Source organism: Bubalus bubalis, chromosome 1, assembly GCF_019923935.1.
Source record: "Bubalus bubalis isolate 160015118507 breed Murrah chromosome 1, NDDB_SH_1, whole genome shotgun sequence".
In the NCBI taxonomy this organism is placed as follows: Eukaryota; Metazoa; Chordata; class Mammalia; order Artiodactyla; family Bovidae; genus Bubalus; species Bubalus bubalis.
Window position 1 is genome coordinate 91949829 of NC_059157.1, and position 18789 is coordinate 91968617.

General features: G+C 40.8%; 1 pseudogene; it reads left to right on the forward strand.

Annotated features, from left to right (window-relative positions):
* Positions 1 to 14822: 14822 nt before the first annotated feature.
* LOC102395146 lies at positions 14823 to 15915 on the forward strand (annotated as a pseudogene).
* Positions 15916 to 18789: the final 2874 nt, after the last annotated feature.

The following is an 18789-nucleotide window of genomic DNA, read 5'->3' on the forward strand; positions in this document are numbered from 1 at the left end:
AACCTCATTCCATAGTTCATCAGGCACTCTATCTATTAGATCTAGGCCCTTAAATCTATTTCTCACTTTCACTGTATAATCATAATGGATTTGATTTAGGTCATACCTGAATGGTCTAGTGGTTTTCCCTACTTTCTTCAATTTAAGTCTGAATTTGGCAATAAGGAGTTCATGGTCTGAGCCACAGTCAGCTCCTGGTCTTGTTTTTGCTGACTGTATAGAGCTTCTCCATCTTTGGCTGCAGAGAATATAATCAATCTGATTTCGGTGTTGACCATCTGGTGATGTCCATGTATAGAGTCTTCTCTTGTGTTGTTGTAAGAGGGTGTTTGTTATTAAAAATCCATAATAAATCTTGAGAAGGAGGAATGGGTTGGATGTGCAGGTGGAATGACCTTGAGAGAGAGAAGAGAAAGTCAGGGCAGCTCATAGAATCTTCACTGGTGACTCTGGCCCAGAATAAATTCACTGGGCCCTATCTCCTGTTTTTGCTTTGCTCTAATCTATTTTCCATTTTTATCAGATGGTCATTAAGAGTTCCTCAGCTCAAAAATTCTTAGATTCTCTGCTTGACTTCTATGCAAGTTAGATCCCAGCGAGCACATTTATTTATTAGCAACAGCTTCTGTTTCTTCTGCCAGTTCTTTGTGCGCTATTTTTTGTGTGCTGCACTGCAGCAGAAATTTCTGGCAAGAACAAAATATTCTAAAGGCAGAGTTTTCAATAGGAAATACTGTAAACACACAAGCATCAGTCATCGTTAAATCAACAACTTCAGAGTGTGTAGCTCTAGCCTTAGGCTTCTAAAGATACATCAGGGTATTGGTTTCTCTATAGTTCTGTGGATACTCTGCCCCATGAGAGGTAGAGGTATTTTCCAGCCACAAAAGCCTGAACAGATTTGCAGTTACAGACTTGGGAAAAAGACTGCGTGGATTGCTGACTACAGGGAAGGCTGAGCTGCAGTTGACTCTTAATCCACTAGATGGAGGTAGAGGAATGCAGAAAAGTATCCTTCGGTTGTTTATCAGGTTGACTGTGCAGAACGGACACGACTCAAGCGACTTAGCAGCAGCAGCAACAGTGCAGAAGCTAAGGGGGAAGCTTATCTGTCATTAGGTAACATGACAGGTTTTATCACAGACAGAATGCATGAATCTCATACCTTCGAACACTGGTGGAAAATATCGGCTTGAGGTCTAAGATTGTTGCAAGATCTTTAGTTCAGTTCAATCACTCAGTCATGTCCGACTCTTTGTGACCCCATGGGCTGCAGCATGTCAGGCTTCCCTGTCCATTACCAACTCCCGGAGTTTACTCAAACTCATGTCCATCGATTCGGTGATGCCATCCAACCATCTCATCCTCTGTCGTCCCCTCTCTTCCTGCCTTCAATCTTTCCCAGCATCAGGGTCTTATCAAATGAGTCAGTTCTTTGCATAAGGTGGCCAAAATATTGGAGTTTCAGCTTCAACGTTAGCCCTTCCAATGAACACTCAGGACTGATCTCCTTTAGGATGGACTAGTTGGATATCCTTGTAGTCCAAGGGACTCTCAAGAGTCTTCTCCAACACCACAGTTCAGAAGCATTAATTCTTCAGTGCTCAGCTTTATAGTCCAACTCTCACATCCATAAATGACTTCTGGAAAAACCATAGCTTTGACTAGATGGACCTTTGTTGGCAAAGTAATGTCTCTGCTTTTTAAAATGCTGTCTAGGTAGGTCATGGCTTTTTTCCCAAGGAACAAATGTCTTTTAATTTCATGGCTGCAGTCACCATCTGCAGTGATTTTGGAGCCCCCTCCCACCCAGAAAAGTCTGTCTCTGTTTCCATTGTTTCCCCATTTATTTGCCATGAAGTGATGGGACCAGATGTCATGATCTTAGCTTCTGAATGTTGAGTTTTAAGCCAATTTTTTTCACTCTCCTCTTTCACTTTCATGGAGAGGCTCTTTAGTTCTTCTCTTTCTGCCATAAGGGCGGTGTCATCTGCATATCTGAGTTTATTGATATTTCTCCCGGCAACTTTGATTCCGGTTTGTGCTTCATCAAGCCTGGCATTTTGCATGATGCAATCTTCATATAAGTTAAATAAGAAGAGTGCCAATATACAGCCTTGACATACTCCTTTCCCTATTTGGAACCAGTCTTTTGTTCCATGTCCAGTTCTAACTGTTGCTTCTTGACCTGCATACAGATTTCTCAGGAGGCAGGTCAGGTGGTTTGGTATTGCCATCTCTTTCAGAATTGTCCACAGTTTATTGTGATCCACACAGTCAAAAGCTTTGGCATAGTCAATAAAGCAGAAATAGATGTTTTTCTGGAACTCTTGTACTTTTTCAGTGATCCAACAGATGTTGGCAATTTGATCTCTTGTTCCCCTGCCTTTTCTAAATCCAGCTTGAACATTTGGAAGTTCATGGTTCATGTGCTGTTGAAGCCTGGCTTGGAGGATTTTAAGAATTATTTTACTAGCGTGTGAGACGAGTACAATTGTACTATGAAGATCTATAAGACCTTCTAGAACTTACACCCCCAAAAGATGTCATTTTCATTATAGAGGACTGGAATGCAAAAGTAGGAAGTAAAGAGATACCTGGAGTAATAGGCAAATTTGGCCTTGGAGTACAGAATAAAGCAGGGCAAAGGCTAACAGAGTTTTGCCAAGAGAGCACACTGGTCATAGCAAACACTCTCTTCCAAGAACACAAGAGAAGACTTTACACATGGACATCACCAGATGGTCAACACTGAAATCAGATTGATTACATTCTTAACAGCTGAAGATGGAGAAGCTCTATACGGTCAGCAAAAACAAAACCAGGAGCTGACTGTGGGGGATCATGAACTCGTTATTGCCAAATTCAGACTTAAATTGAAGAAAGTAGGAAAAACCACTGGACCATTCAGGTATGACCTAAATCAAATCCTTTACAATTATACAATGGAAGTGACAAATAGATTCAAGGGATTAGATCTGATAGACAGAGTGCCTGAGGAACTATGGATGAGGTTTGTGACATTGTACAGGAGGCAGGGCTGAAGACCATCCCCAAGAAAAAGAAATGCAAAAGGTAAAATGGTTGTCTGAGGAAGCCTTACAAATAGCTGAGAAAAGAAGAGATGTGAAAGGCAAAGGAGAAAAGGAAACATATATCCATTTGAATGCAGAGTTCCAAAGAATAGCAAGGAGAGATAAGAAAGCTTTTCTCAATGATCAATGCAAAAAAAAAAAAAAAGAGGAAAACAATAGAATGGGAAATACTAGCGATCTCTTCAAGAAAATTAGAGATACCAAGGGAACATTTCATGCAAAGATGGGCACAATAAAGGACAGAAATGGTATGGATCTAACAGAAGCAGATGATATTAAGAAGAGGTGGCAAGAATACATGAAAGAGCTGTACAAAAAAGATCTTCATGACCCAAATAATCACGATGGTGTGATCACTCACCTAGAGCCAGACCTCCTGGAATGTGAAGTCAGGTGGGCCTTAGGAAGCGTCACTACGAACAAAGATAGTGGAGGTGATGGAATTCCTGGAAGATGATGCTGTGAAAGTGCTGCACTCAATATGCCAGTACATTTGGAAAACTCAGCAGTGGCCATGGGACTGGAAAAGGTCAGTTTTCATTCCAGTCCCAAAGAAAGGCAATGCCAAAGAATGCTCAAACTACTGCACAATTGCACTCATCTCACACGCTAGCAAAGATCTTTTGATTTTATGCAAAAATTATATTGTGTCATCCTTAAATAGCAGTCCCTACCTTTGCCTTATTTGGGCATTTTTTCAGTATTTTTGCAGTTGGAACTACTAAAGGTCTTTGCTTTCAGCCCACGTCAACCCCAAATCCCAAGGAACTCCTCACAGCAGAAGGGGTAGCACCTGCCTCTGTGTAGGTGCCTTTCATCAGCAGAGTTGTGGTCCTACATGGGAAGTTTCTGGTTTCTCAGTGGGTATTAATTTCTGCCTCTTACTAAGAGTCCCATGGTTAAGAAAATCATAGAAGAAGAAAATGATTTAGATGCTGGTTCAGGGCTTCCCAGGTGGCCCCAGTGGCAAAGGACCCACCTGCCAATGCAGGAGACTGATGAGACACAGGTTCCATCCCTATCGTTGGGAAGATCTCCTGGAGGAGGGCACAGCAACCCATTCCAGTGTTCTTGCCTGGAGAATACCATGGACAGGCAGGGATACAATCCATAGGGTCGCAGAGTTGAACAGGAGTGAATGGCTTAGGACACATGTACAGGCAACAAATAACAGTGATATTGGAATATTGACCAAGACTAAATTCACCCACAGTTGGTAAGATACTTGAGCACAACTAGTACCCCAACTTTCTTTTTCTTTCAACTAGTATTCCTTCCTGTCTTCCATTTACCTCCTCTGTCCTGCTCATTCTTCCCCACTTCCTCTCTGCTTATGTCTCCCCTACCCTTTCTGTTTCTCTCCGTCTCTCCCTTTCTTTCTCTTCTTTATGGTCCAGAAGATCTTGGATTTGGAACCCGAAGGGTACCCTTCCAGCTTTGGATTCCCCCACTCTGTTTTCTCTCTGCTTTCACTTTGTCTTGGATTTTACTTGACCCTGTATTGAACTCCTCCTCTGATGGACACCTTGGTAACCAATCCTCTGTCTTCTGGCTGGAGGCTACAGTCCTATAAACACAAATAGCCCACTTAAATACAACTGTCCATCTTGTTCCTATGCCTCTGCCCCTAGAGTGTATCTCCTAATGTGTAGATATTGTCTGGGTCACACCTGAACCTTTTAATGAAATGTAGGGCCAAATAAATAACCCTGGGAGTGGGAAGGAAGGGAAAGGTGGCAGGCAGAATGCGAGACACAGTCTCAGGTGGGACTGTTTCAAAAAAGATAATATTTTGATGCCTTCTATTTTATTTTAAAAATGTGTATGAATTACATATTAGACTCATATGCATTCTTTTTTGTTTTAATATATTGAAGTATATTTTGTTACCTTGTCATTGTGCAAAATTGTTCTAGGAAGGTTTATCCTGTTTATCCTGTGATTTTGAGTCCTTGCGGCCAAACCAGTGGTTACTCCTCACATTTGAATATTTCAGTTAAGCTTAGATAGGAGCAGTGGTAAAGATGATAGGTTTTGGAGTTAGACTGAGCTAGGTTTATCCCAGCTCCTCCAGCTTACTAGTTGTGTATCCACAGGTACAAGCAGGCCTCTCTCAGCCTCATTTTTCCCATCCATGAAAAGGAATAATTGTGACCACATAGAATTGTTGTGAGGGTTAAATGATAGAATGTGCACAGAAGGACAGAAAGTATATAAAGCACTTAGTATGGTACCAATACAGAGCAAGCTAATAAACATTACCAGTGTAGGAACAAGTCATTTGGATATTACACTGAACCATTCATGTGTTCTCATTTACTGCATGTAAACAATCTGGTCTTTTCAATGGTACCAAGTTGAACATGGCTTTCTACGATGTAAAGGAAACCTAGAAAATATCAGACTTGCTTTAGTGTTGTTCCTTGTGGTTTGTACTTCTCTCAGTTATTGTTGTTGTGTAGTCACTCAGATGTGTCCGACTCTTTGTGGCCCCATGGACTGCAGCACGCCAGGCTTCCCTGTCCCTCACCATCTCCTGGAGCTTGCTCAAACTCATGTCCATTGAGTCAGTGATGCCATCTGACCATCTCATTCTGTCATCCCCTTCTCCTCCTGCCTTCAATCTTTCCCAGCAGGGTTTTTTCTAATGTGCCAGCTCTTTGCATTAGGTGGACAAAGTATTGAGTTTCAGCTTCAGCATAAGTCCTTCCAATGAATATTCAGGATTGATTTCCTTTAGGATTGACTGGTTTATCTCCTTGCAGTCTAAGAGATTCCAAGAGTCTTCTCCAACACCACAGTTCAAAAGAATCAGTTCTTCAGTGCTCAGTCTTTTTTATGGTCCAACTCTTACAACCATACAGGACTACTGGAAAAACCAGAGTTTTGCCTATATGGACTTTTGTTGGCAAAATAATGTCTCTGCTTTTTAATATGCCATCTAGAAAGAAATGGCAACCCACTCCAGTGTTCTTGCCTGGATAATCCCAGGGACAGGGAAGCCTGGTGGGCTGCCGTCTATGTGGTCGCACAGAGTCGGACACGACTGAAGCGACTTAGCAGCAGCAGCAGGTTTGTCATAGCTTTTCTTCCAAGGAGCTAGTGTCTTTTAATTTCATGGCTGCAGTCACTACCTGCAGTGATTTTGGAGCCCAAGAAAATAAAGTCTGCCACTGTTTCCATTGTTTCCCCATCTATTTGCCATGAAGTGATGGGACTGGATACCATGATTTTAGTTTTTTGAATGTTGAGGTTTAAGCCAGCTTTTTCACTCTCCTCTTTCACTTTCATTAAGAGGCTCTTCAGTTTCTCTTTGCTTTCTGCCATAAGGGTGGTATCATCTGCATATCTGAGGTTAATGATATTTTCCCCTGCAGTCTTGATTCTAGCTTGTGTTTCATCTAGCCCAGCATTCCACATGATGTATTCTGCATAGAAGTTAAATAAGCAGGGTGATAATATACAGCCTTGATGTACTCCTTTCCCAATTTTGAACCAGTTCATTGTTCCATGTCTGACTTCTCTCAGTAAGACAACCTATATAAATAAAACATTGTCATTTTGGAGTATGGAATGAAAGTGGAGTAAGAACAGGGCTTATTTTTTACTCCCATAGCTTAATTTCTTGGTTCTGCAGTGATCAGGATCAGCTGAAATTTGGCAGCTAGTTGGCGCCAAAGCTTTTAAGGAACCTGGGCAAGACAGCATTTCAAGAAACACAGAAGAGAAATAGTTGGCTTTGGCTACAGAACTCAGTTTTAAAGTCTGGTTTTTAACCTCCTGTAGTGACTAAATTCCTTTTCACTCTGTACTTCCACACAAAGCAGTGTTAGAAGCCACATAAGATTCAGGGGCCAGCTTATACTTCATGTTAGCATAATAGATTTTGGAAGAGTATCTGAGAAATGGTAGTCTTAAATGATCTCTTGAATGAAGCTTATAATATAGGAGAAGTAGGGAAATGTGTTTTGATTGCAACCTGATTCCAGTTTGTGCTGCATCGAGTAGAAAGATGCTGCCTACAGGAAACACAAGTTACCACCTGGGCACCTATTAACTTTAAGGCATTGCCTTAGATTCTCTGAAGTATAAAGAAATGGAACACCCTGGCCTGGCAGTTAAATACTTGACATATGAGTGGGAGAACAGCATATACTCCTGCAACACTATATTTGACACAATCACTAATGTAAACTCTCTTCACACAAGGAATCTCTTAAACAATTAATTCAACACACAAAATATATACAGGTCCAAAGCATGTGTGTGGATTTGATTGAACAAGATATGGCTCTTGCACTTAACAATTGCATCTTCTAGTTTGAGAGAGGCACATACAGATAACTGTGATACAATTTCTAAGAGAAGTTGCTAGCTCTGGCTGATTGAGTCAGAGGAAGCCCTAATATGAGTGCTTGAATGGAATCATGTCTTTGGAAGGCATGTGGTTGTTGCCAGCAGAATGGCTTGGAATAATTCTGGTGATGCTGAGGATTGGCCCTGGAAATAGAAAGGAAAAGATGACTGATAAAGCCATTTTAGGTGGCTTAGTGGTAAAGAATCTGCCTGCAGTTCAGGAGATACAAGAGAAGCAAGTTCGATCCCTGGGTTGGGAAGATCCTGTGGAAGGAAATGGCAATCCACGCCAGTATTCTTGCCTGGAGAATTCCATGGACAGAGGAGACTGGTGGGCTACAGTCCATGGGGTTGCAAAAGAATTGGACACACCTGGAGACTGAATAGCAACACATTTCACTTTAAAATCTGAAGGAAGGCTTGCACGTCTCTGTGACTTACTGGGTGAAGAATTTGGGGAGAAGGAAAGGTTCATGATGATTCCAAGGCATGAGCTGGGTACCCAAAAGAATGGTGGTGTATCATGGCCACAAAAAGAGAAAAAAAGAGTACCCAACTAGTATTGGCTTTGAGAATAATATATGTCTAGAGTCTACAGGTAAACTCTGAGATATAATTCCTAAATATATATTAAGGAATATATTAATATCCAAGGCTGTTAGATTTGCATTAATAGATCTTTACTTTCAATATCCAGTGACAATGTCTAGCATGTTTAAATTTGTAAAATTAGTGTACTTGGGAAAGGTGATCAGAGTATGTTAGAAAGCAAGTTAGATTGAATTAAAGATATTTTTCAACATGTACTAACAGAGTTATAAATCAAGGAGATGTGGAAATGCTAATTGAGTAGACTGAGAAAAGTGAAAAATAGAGTAATGCTCCCCAGAAGTTCTTTGTGATAGAAATCATTAATTTCCCCAAATTTTCTTGACCTTATTATTTAAACGTCTCTCAAATCTGTTTCCTTGCCTTTAATCATATTTCTCTGATATAGTTTCAGTTTTCTTTCTTCATCTTCCAGGTTAACAGGAAATTTCTAACTTTCCTCTTTGCTTTCAGTCTCTATCCCAGTCCATTTTCCTCACTTTCCCAGAGTGATCATTCTAAAGGGCACAGAGCCATATCACACCCTTTGTTTAAACTCATCCATGGTCCCTTTCTTCTACAGCATTTTATCACTCTTTTAGATTCTAATATCTGTACTTTTGCAACTGACTTGGGTCCTAAATAGTTATATACACATTGATCTCCTCACTAAGTTGTGTACTTTTTGAGGCCAGGGACAATGTCTTATTTACTTTTGTATTTCCTGAGTCTAGTGCCATATCTTTCTTATACTAGACTATCAATAAACATGAATTTGTTATGGACTTAACTGTGTTCTCACAAAATTAATATGTTGAAGATCTAACCTAATGTTACTGTATCTAGAGACAGGATATTTAAGGAGGTAATTAAGTTAAGTGAGTCATATGGGTGGGGCCCTAGTCTAATGTGATTAGTGTCCATATAAGTGCAGAGATGAAGAACTTTCTCTTTTCATGCACTCACAGAGAGAAAAGGCCATGTGAGGACATGGAAAAACTGCAAGTTTTTGCAGACTTGTCTGCAAGTGGAGGAATTTCACAAGTTACCAACCCCGATGGCAGCTTGATTGTGGACATCCAGCCTCCCAAACTGTGAGAAAATACATTTCTGTTATTTAAGCCCCCTGACTGTGGTATATTGTTAAGGCAGCCTGGCTGACTAGTACAGAGTTGAACTGGGGAGACATGAGGTGTTATCTCTAGAAGCCACTGCCATGAAAGGTCACTATGAGTTCCTCTAGGGTAATTGGTGATGCAGATCATCTCAAAGTTTGTGTGACAAAAACAGAGCAGCAGGAAAATGAATCTTAGGCTGTGGTCTAGATCCTGATATTAATGATTTGTTCTTCAATGAGCATCTAAGAACATTCAGGAATTGTAAACAAATGTACTCACATTTGTTACAAATTGTAAACAAATGCTGTTCTTGAGTTGCTAAGTCAGGTCCAACTCTTTGCTACTCTATGGACTGCAACATGCCAGGCTTCTCTGTCCATCTCTCTCCCTGAGTTTCCTCAAATTCATGTCCACTGAGTCAGTGATGCCATCCAACCACTTCATCCTCTTTCACCCCCTTCTCCTCTGGCCCTCAGTTTTTCCCAGCATCAGGGTCTTTTCTAATGAGTCATCTCTTCGCATCAGGTGGCCAAAGCATTGGAGCTTCAGCTTCAGCATCAGTCCTTCCAATGAATATTCAGGGTTGATTTCTTTTAGGATAGACTGGTTTGATCTCCTTGAAGTCCAAGGGACTCTCAAGAGTCTTCTCCAGTTCCACAGTATGAAAGCGTCAGTTCTTTGGCATTCAGCCTTCTTTATGGTCCAGCTGTCACATCCATACTTGACTACTGGAAAAACCATAACTCTGACTATATGGACCTTTGTTGACACAGTGAGGTTTCTGCTTTTTAAAACATGGTCTAGGTCTGACATAGCTATTCTTCCAAGGAGCGAGAGTCTTTTAATTTCTCTGTAAGAAGGGCTTTTTGAATTTTTTCTGTGATAATACTTTTCCTATACAAACTCCTGGGATGTGATGATGACCCAAGGAAAGTTGATATTGTTAGAGGAAAGAGCAAAAGGATAGCTGGGAATCTGAGAATGTGTCTATATGTGTCAGGCCTCATAGGGTTTTATAGGCTCATGAATCAAGCCTGTGGCATCCTGATTTTGGTTTAAGATTATCCACTGGGGAGCAGATTTTGTTTTGAACTTTGCTTAAACTTTCCTGAGCAAAGAGATCCCTCAGATATGCTCTGTGAGTTTCCCTACATGGCAGCACAGGACACTTGGGGGTTGGATGTTCCACATAATTTACTGTGTGCTTCGACTGGACACACATCACTGCTCTCTGCACAGCACAACAGTATTTAGATAGGTGCTGCTGGCAATCTGGCCTTCTGTTCTCTGTTTGGTTGCTGCTCCATATTCATTCTGAGATTCAAGATAGAAAATCAGAGAATGATGATGAAAAAAAAATAAGAATAAGCTGTGTCACAAATAGTCAATCTTCAAACCAAAAGTTAATGGGAAGTTTCAAAGCTGAGTCTTACTTTTGCAGTGGCCATAAGTTTTTAACTTCTGCTGTGTATTTCATTTATTTGGTAAAATTGTACATGTGTGTTTGTGATGGAGCTCTCCTTTACAATGATGTTGGTGAGGTAACTCTATTATGAGAATAATACTTACTTGGATTTGTATGATGTATAATTTTGAGTGCTTTCCCATCTTCTATTTGAATTGATTTCCACATTGGTAATCAATGGCACCCCACTCCAGTACTCTTGCCTGGAAAATCCCATGGATGGAGGAGCCTGGTAGGCTGCAGTCCACGGGGTCACGAAGACTTGGACACGACTGAGCGACTTCACTTTCACTTTTCACTTTCATGCATTGGAGAAGGAAATGGCAACCCACTCCAGTGTTCTTGCCTGGAGAATCCCAGGGACGGGGGAGCCTGGTGGGCTGCTGTCTATAGGGTCACACAGAGTCAGACACGACTGAAGCGACTTAGCAGCAGCAGCAAACAATCAGGTTTCAAGTTAATACAAGATCAAAAATTGTTTTATATCATTCATCGTCTAGTGCTACACAGCCTGGCACTCTCCATATTTATTCAACAATGGTTTATTCAATAATTATTGTAGAATTTAGAGAAATAAAAGTTCTAGGCATGTTTCTGAGAGAAGACCAAACATATTCCAAATATACGGTTTTATAAACATCTGAACTGAAAGGAACTGAGATAATTAAGAAAGCACATGGCTCATACTGGTTCTTTTGTTTTATGATTGTGTTATCTGTTTAATTTTGCTTTAAAATTTGTCTTTGGTTGAGTTTCATCTCTCTTAAAGTGACTGAATATCATGTAACACAAAGGTGTTTGATCTCTTGTCAATTAGAAATTCTCAGTAAATTAGAACCTTTATAATTACTTCATGTGATATATAATTGGGAAGTTTGGACAAAAACTATTAGTATTAAATACTTTTTGCAGTTTGCATTTAACCTAAATTGAAAACTGTTTTCTTAGATAGAATTGTTCAGAGGACACCATCATCATAACTTAGCTCATCCTTAAAAGTGCAAAATATCTTATTTTTCCAAAATTTTACATATTATCTGTGAAAGGATAAGTATGGGAAAAAATAGAGGATTATACTATGAATTAGCTTTATATTTACTGTTAAAATAATTTTTTGTATTTTAATGCTTGTAACTGACTCTGAAAATGGAAAATTAAACAACTGTGTTGGTTTATTTTATCATCCATTAAATATATTTGTTGCCCGGAATTTGGTTTAATGCTAGTGGGAAGAAAAGCTACCACGAGTTAATTAAATTCTATATATAAACAAATTAAAAATATGATTAATGTCATTAGTAGGAACATATCTATGGTGTTATAGCAATTTAGAGCTCTTCTGTCATCTGTACTTCCTGTCTCCATTAACAGTTCCTACCTGTATCACAAAAATATTTGAAGAAAGGAGGGAAAAAAATCAGTGATTGCTGCTCAGTTACACTTCAGTTACTTTCCTCCTCAGTTGCACTTGAAGCTCACTGAGACGATGAAAGAAGCTTAAAATAGCGTAGTTTGGGTAGAAGGCAACCTTAAGGGTTTGTGGATCTCAAACCAGCACGAAGGAAGAGCAGGGCGAGATTGCTTCTATCAGGCAGTGGCCACCAGGTGGCAGTAGACCTCAAGGAATCGAGGGAAGACGGCTCTACTGGAGCAGAGCTGCCAGAAGTCTAACTGAGCACTATCTGCTTTAAGCCAGAGACAGAAATGAAGATCGGAAACTGTTCAAATATGTCAAATCTTGCAGAAAACCTTGGAAAGACAGTCTCTTGCCAGTTTCAGACGCTTAATTCCTGAGACTGAATCTTGGATGTTTCTGAATGGACCACTGATGAGATTTGTGGATCTTCTGCAGGTTGCTGTAGCCCTCCGTGTGCTTCAGGTTCCTTGTGAGGCTCTGTGGGGCATCAGCTTCCTTTCTTCCTAATCCGCGCTGTCTCCTGAGGTGATCCCATTGACTCCGTGTGTTTCAATCTCATCTACACCGCTGATGGTGATCCCCGCATATAACTGCTGGCCACTCAGACACCCACCTTTTATACTATGTCTCAAAGCTCAGTTCAGTTCAGTCACTCAGTCGTGTCCAACTCTTTGCGACCCCATGAATCGCAGCACGCCAGGCCTCCCTGTCCATCACCAACTCCTGGAGTTCACTCAAACTCATGTCCATCGAGTCGGTGATGCCATCCAGCCATCTCATCCTGTGTCGTCCCCTTCTCCTCCTGCCCCCAATCCCACCCAGCATTGGGTCTTTACCAATGAGTCAACTCTTCGCATGAGGTGGCCAAAGTACTGGAGTTTCAGCTTTAGCATCAGTCCTTCCAATGAACACCAAGGACTGATCTCCTTTAGAATGGACTGGTTGGATCTCCTTGCAGTCCAAGGGACTCTCACGAGTCTTCTCCAACACCACAGTTCAAAAGCATCAATTCTTCGGTGCTCAGCTTTCTTCACAGTCCAACTCTCACATCCATACATGACCACAGGAAAAACCATAGCCTTGACTAGACGGACCTTTGTTGGCAAATTAATGTCTCTGCTTTTTAATATGCTATCTAGGTTGGTCATAACTTTCCTTCCAAGGAGTAAGCGTCTTTTAATTTCATGGCTGCAGTCACCATCTGCAGTGACTTTGGAGCCCCCCAAGATAAAGTCTGACACTGTTCCCGCTATTTGCCCATCTATTTGCCATGAAGTGATGGGACCAGTGGCCATAGTTTTCTGAATGTTGAGCTTTAAGCCAACTTTTTCACTCTCCTCTTTCACTTTCATCAAGAGGCTTTTGAGTTCCTCTTCACTTTCTGCCATAAGGGTGGTGTCATCTGCATATCTGAGGTTATTGATATTTCTCCCGGCAATCTTGATTCCAGCTTGTGCTGCTACCAGCCCAGCGTTTCTCATGATGTACTCTGCATAGAAGTTAAATAAGCAGGGTGACAATATACAGCCTTGACATACTCCTTTTCCTATTTGGAACCAGTCTGTTGTTCCATGTCCAGTTCTAACTGTTGCTTCCTGACCTGCATATAGGTTTCTCAAGAGGCGGGTCAGGTGGTCTGGTATTCCTATCTCTTGAAGAATTTTCCACAGTTTATTGTGATCCACACAGTCAAAGGCTTTGGCATAGTCAAGAAAGCAGAAATAGATGTTTTTCTGGAACTCTCTTGCTTTTTCTATGATCCAGCGGATGTTGGCAATTTGATCTCTGGTTCCTCTGCCTTTTCTAAAACCAGCTTGAACATCAGGAAGTTCACGGTTCACGTATTGCTGAAGCCTGGCTTGGAGAATTTTGAGCACTACTTTACTAGCGTGTGAGATGAGTGCATGTCTCATAGACATTGTTAATTCCATCTTAATTCCAACTTAACTTTAATACCTGGATCTCTGCAACATTCTCCTTTTACAGTGTTTGCCAGTTTACCATCTAAACCGTCCTGGAACCCAGAAATCTGGGATCATTTTAAAACTCCTCTCTCTTCCTCACTCTTGATATCCATTCAGTCTTAGGGTCTGTTGATTTTCTTTATGTCCAAATGTTTCGTTAATTTGTTCACTTTTAGGCACAGGCCTTCACCCTAGCCCTTGATCCTGTGCAGAACTTCAAATATAATCTCTGTGAATGCATTTTTGCTCCCTTCCTATCTGTTCTCTGCAGCTGAGTGACCTCCACTTTTTCTCTTCCCCTTGTCTCTGCCCCTCTCCACTCAGTCTCTGGGAGCCCATCACACCAATTCTCTTTCAATTCTTTGTTCTTCCGAGCTGCAAAGCCTTGGGCCATGGCATTACCACTGCTTGGAATGCCATTCCTCACTTCCTCTTCTAACTAGCATTTTATCTGTCCAACCTCACCTCAAACATCACTTGCTAAGGAGACCTTCCCTAACCCAGCAGACAAGGTCAGACCTTCCTCTTGGATCATTTGCTGCCTCCCCCGTGTTGTCTGTGTCACACTCGAAATAGCTTGTTCACTATTTCCTGCTAGACTATCAATTCCTTGAGGAGAGAGACCATGCCTGTCATATCCATCACTGTATCTTCTGTGCCTTGCACAGTGCCTGGTAGAGAGATATCTTTTGATTCACATTTGTAAGATGGATGACCTCATGAGAATTAATGAGCTAACAGACATAATATAATTCTTTTTATGGTGGCCATTTTGGTGGAGTATTTTGGGTATGTAGGGATGGAGTGGGCATGCTTTAAGAATTTACCGTGAAGGGTGGATGTGAGGCATGGTTAGAAAACTCAAACTATGTTTCTCCTGGAGTGATCTTCCTACAGTGTTCTAGGAAGTCTCACTAGCTCCTGATGCTGGGGTTGGGGAGTAGAAACAGAGGGAAGACATTCTTGAGAGTAACTGTATGGTTGGCTCACAATTTTATCTTACTGGGCTTAAGTTGGTTGTTAAGAATAGTAATATGATGCTTTTCTGGTAAGTGGCCTGAGGTGACCTCTAAAAATGATTCACTATTCACTTAACCCAGAAAACCCCACAAAATCATAGAAATCAATAGATTCTTCATGTTCACATTAAAAACACTTGTGAAACTGCCCAGGCCATTAAGGATGTGCCTATAAAAAGCCACCAAGCATCTGAAGGATTTGCTCAAATTCATAACTCAATGGACATGCATTTGAGCAGACTTGAGATAGTGGAGGACAGAGGAGCCTGTTGAAGTCCATGGGGTCAAAAGAGAGTCAGATATGATTTAGTGACTGAACAATGACAACATCTGAAGGATGTCACTTTTCATTCCATCCTTACAATGGTGAAGTTGGTAGGTGTGCTCAGGCCAAACACTGGCATTGGATGCAGAGTTAGTGGTGCAAAAAGAGTGCTGAATTTTACTGCACATGCTCAAAAATGCAGAGAGTAATGCTGAACCTAGAGGCTTAGATGTAGATTCTTTGGTCATTGAGCACATCCAGGTGGACAAAGCCCCTAAGATGCAGCCCAGGACTAACAGAGCTCATGGTTGGATCAACCCGTACATGAGCTGTCCCTGCCACATGGAGATGATCCTTACTGAAAAAGAGCAGGTTGTTCCTAAACCAGAAGATGTTGCACAGAAGAAAAAGATATTCCAGAAGAAGCAGAAGAGACAAAAACTTATGGCCTAGAAATAAATGCCACAAAAAGTGCAAATCAAATTAAAAAATATAGTAATATGAAGTAGAAAAAAAAAGAATAGAAATATGATAAAGAAAGGCCCTTTGACCCTTGTCCTGCAAGAATTTAGGGCTGGAACATACTTTATGTGCACAACCTGGAGTAGCACCTTCTAATAGAACTGTCTCTGATAGTGGAAATAATTTATATAAGCATATCCACTATGGTAGTCATTACTCATATGTGACTTTTGAACTCTCGAAATATAGTAAATGCTAATTATAAACTGAATTTTTTATCCTGTTTGATTTAAATAAATTTATATTTAAATTTAAACTTCAATTTATCATATTTAAATTTAAGTATGGCTGATGTCGGCTGTGCTGGACTGAATTAGGTAGGTCGAGAGTACCTGGGTTGTGCTGGGACTGAAGATGGCCAAGTGCACCAAATGTTTTGCATTGGAGCGCCTTGCATTACAAAGAAGCTGGCGTGCTTTTATTTACACTGATGCTCCCTTTCTAAGAAGCATGTAAAATCAAATATTTCCAGAGAAAAAGTAAGTTGCAGATATTTTCTCAATAGGAAAATGTAAGGGGCTGTTTTATAAGCCTGAATTCCTCTCATTCTTAGAGTGCTGTCATCTTATAATTCAATGCAATGGCTGTCATTTCCCATCAGATAAAAAGAGATGCCTCAAACCTACTCCAAAAGTCACTGTCACAGAGTACTGGGATTGGGATATCAACCTGCCTTCTGGGATACCAAATAGTGAGTCCTCGGAGCAAAGCAGCAGCTGTGTGCCTTCTGGAATCCCATATGTCCTGTTAGTGTTGATAAAAATAACCCCTTGATGATTTTATGGCATATTTTGTGACATCAAAGAACCCTACAAAATTGAATGCATGCTTCCAACACTTGTTCAAGTTCACTCAGTTGTTAGAACAGTATTAATCTTTCTCATGCAGACAGTATGTGAAAAGTACATAACCTTTTCTCATGTACATGCAAGAAGTACAAGCCTGTGTTTATGTGGTACGCCAGGATAAGTGGACAGGCTGTGCATGACTGGAGGCTGCTGGCCCAGTGGCTTTGAAGAATTCAGGCTCTGCCCACCTCTGTTAAGAGCTGAGGAAACTGACGACTCAGCACACCTATGAAGCTTTTGTCTCACTGAAATTGGGAAGCTCTGGTGACTTGGTGCTCACCAGGTCTAGGACAGTGCTTCATAAAATTTAATGTGTATGTGAGTCACCTGGATATCTTGTTAAAGTGTGGATTTTGATTCAGTAGATGGGCAACTGGGCCTGAGATCCTGCATTTCTAATAAGCTCCCAAGAAATGCTAATATTGCTGGTCCACTGACTGTATTTTAAGTTGTTATGTGCACAGATTTGATTTACAGTTTGGTCAGTTTTGCATTGAAAAATCTTTCTCCATCACTACAAAGCTTATTCTTACTTTCTACCAACCCTGATATTATACTATCAGACCAGATAAAAGTGGATGAACATCTTGACACAAGCTCTTTTCTGGGGCTAGAAAAATAGCTGGTGGTCATGTGTTTGCATTATCAGTGGAAAACTGTAACAGGTTAGAGTACAGCTCAGAAGCAGGCAAGCACGGGATTCATTAGCTTAATAGTTCTAAGTCAATCCATTTTTAAGCCCAAATGATTTTTTAAAACAAGGTGGAGTAACTGGGAATAACTCTGGACTAGGTAGAGATTGGGAGACCTATGTCCTGGGTCTAATTCTCCTCTGACTGATTAATTCAGTATAGGGAAGACATGACATTTCTTTGAGCCTCAAATTTCATCTTTCAAGTATGATCCGTGCTGACTATGGAGATGCAAACTCTTTTACTTTTCTCCCTCACGCAGGTATTTGTAATGTCACACATGTGTGTGACGAGCTGCCAGCTGCTTAGTAGCAGCCAGCTGGGCTGTGATGAGAGGAGAGTGACTACTTTGTAGAAAAAAGAATCAATTTAAAAAATAACAGTAACACTAGGTTTGTGCTTCAGGTTTTGTAGCTTCACTTATTTCAATTCCAATCTGTTAATTCCACAGGTATAAGGGCAGTTGGCCATGTACAGAGTGGGTACTGTACAAATGCTTGGTGATAGTGATAATGATGGTGGACAGTATTCTGTGACTGTAGCCTGGAGTTGGGCACATAGTAGGTGCACAGTCCAGAGAAGGAAATGGCAACCCACTGCAGTACGCTCGCCTGGAGAATCCCATGGACAGAGGAGCCTGGCGGGCCATAGTCCATGGGGTTGCCAGAGTCGGACACGACTTGGCGACTAAACCACCACCGCCACCAGCTACACAGCAAACAGTACTCAGTGGAAAGAATGGGTCAGAGGAATGGTGACTGTGGAGTCCCTGAAGTCTTTTTCTGAGATGAGCTCCGTCAGCAGAGAAGTTGCATCATCTCTCTCTGTGATCTTATAACATTCATACAGCAACACGCTCATCTTCCAGGCTTTCTCTTCTTCACCTCTCAGCACTTGTTAAATGTACAAAAACGCTCCTTTGAGTTTCATGTGCTGATGAGAAAGGTCTGTGTTCTCAGAACCACATTCATGTGACAAACGAGCTTTGCTTTTTCCAGAATGTCAGGCTTTTCTTTGGTTCTCAGTAGGATCAGTGAAATTATGACCTTAAACTGTAACTTTCTAGTAAATATTAATCTTGTTATTGCTTATACTGTAAACAAACCAGAGAAAAATCAAGATTCAGCCATACATTTGCACAGATAAATGTGAACATTTGAGTCAGTGCACACTTGTGGACATTTTAACAAAGAGAAGTGGGAACAGAGATAATCAATGAGGCATTAAGTGTGAACTGTCCAGTCTCCATAATCTCAGATTTAAAAATACATTATAGGTATTCCCATGAGAAATTTCACTGTCCAGTTTTCTCTCTCTTCCCAACCCTCTCCCTTTAAATAACACTAGATGATTATTTTGGTAATTGATGTAAGTAAAATTAATTGAAACATTTTTTGTTTTAGCAGCTAAAGTAATGCTGCATTTCATCTTTTCTATTTG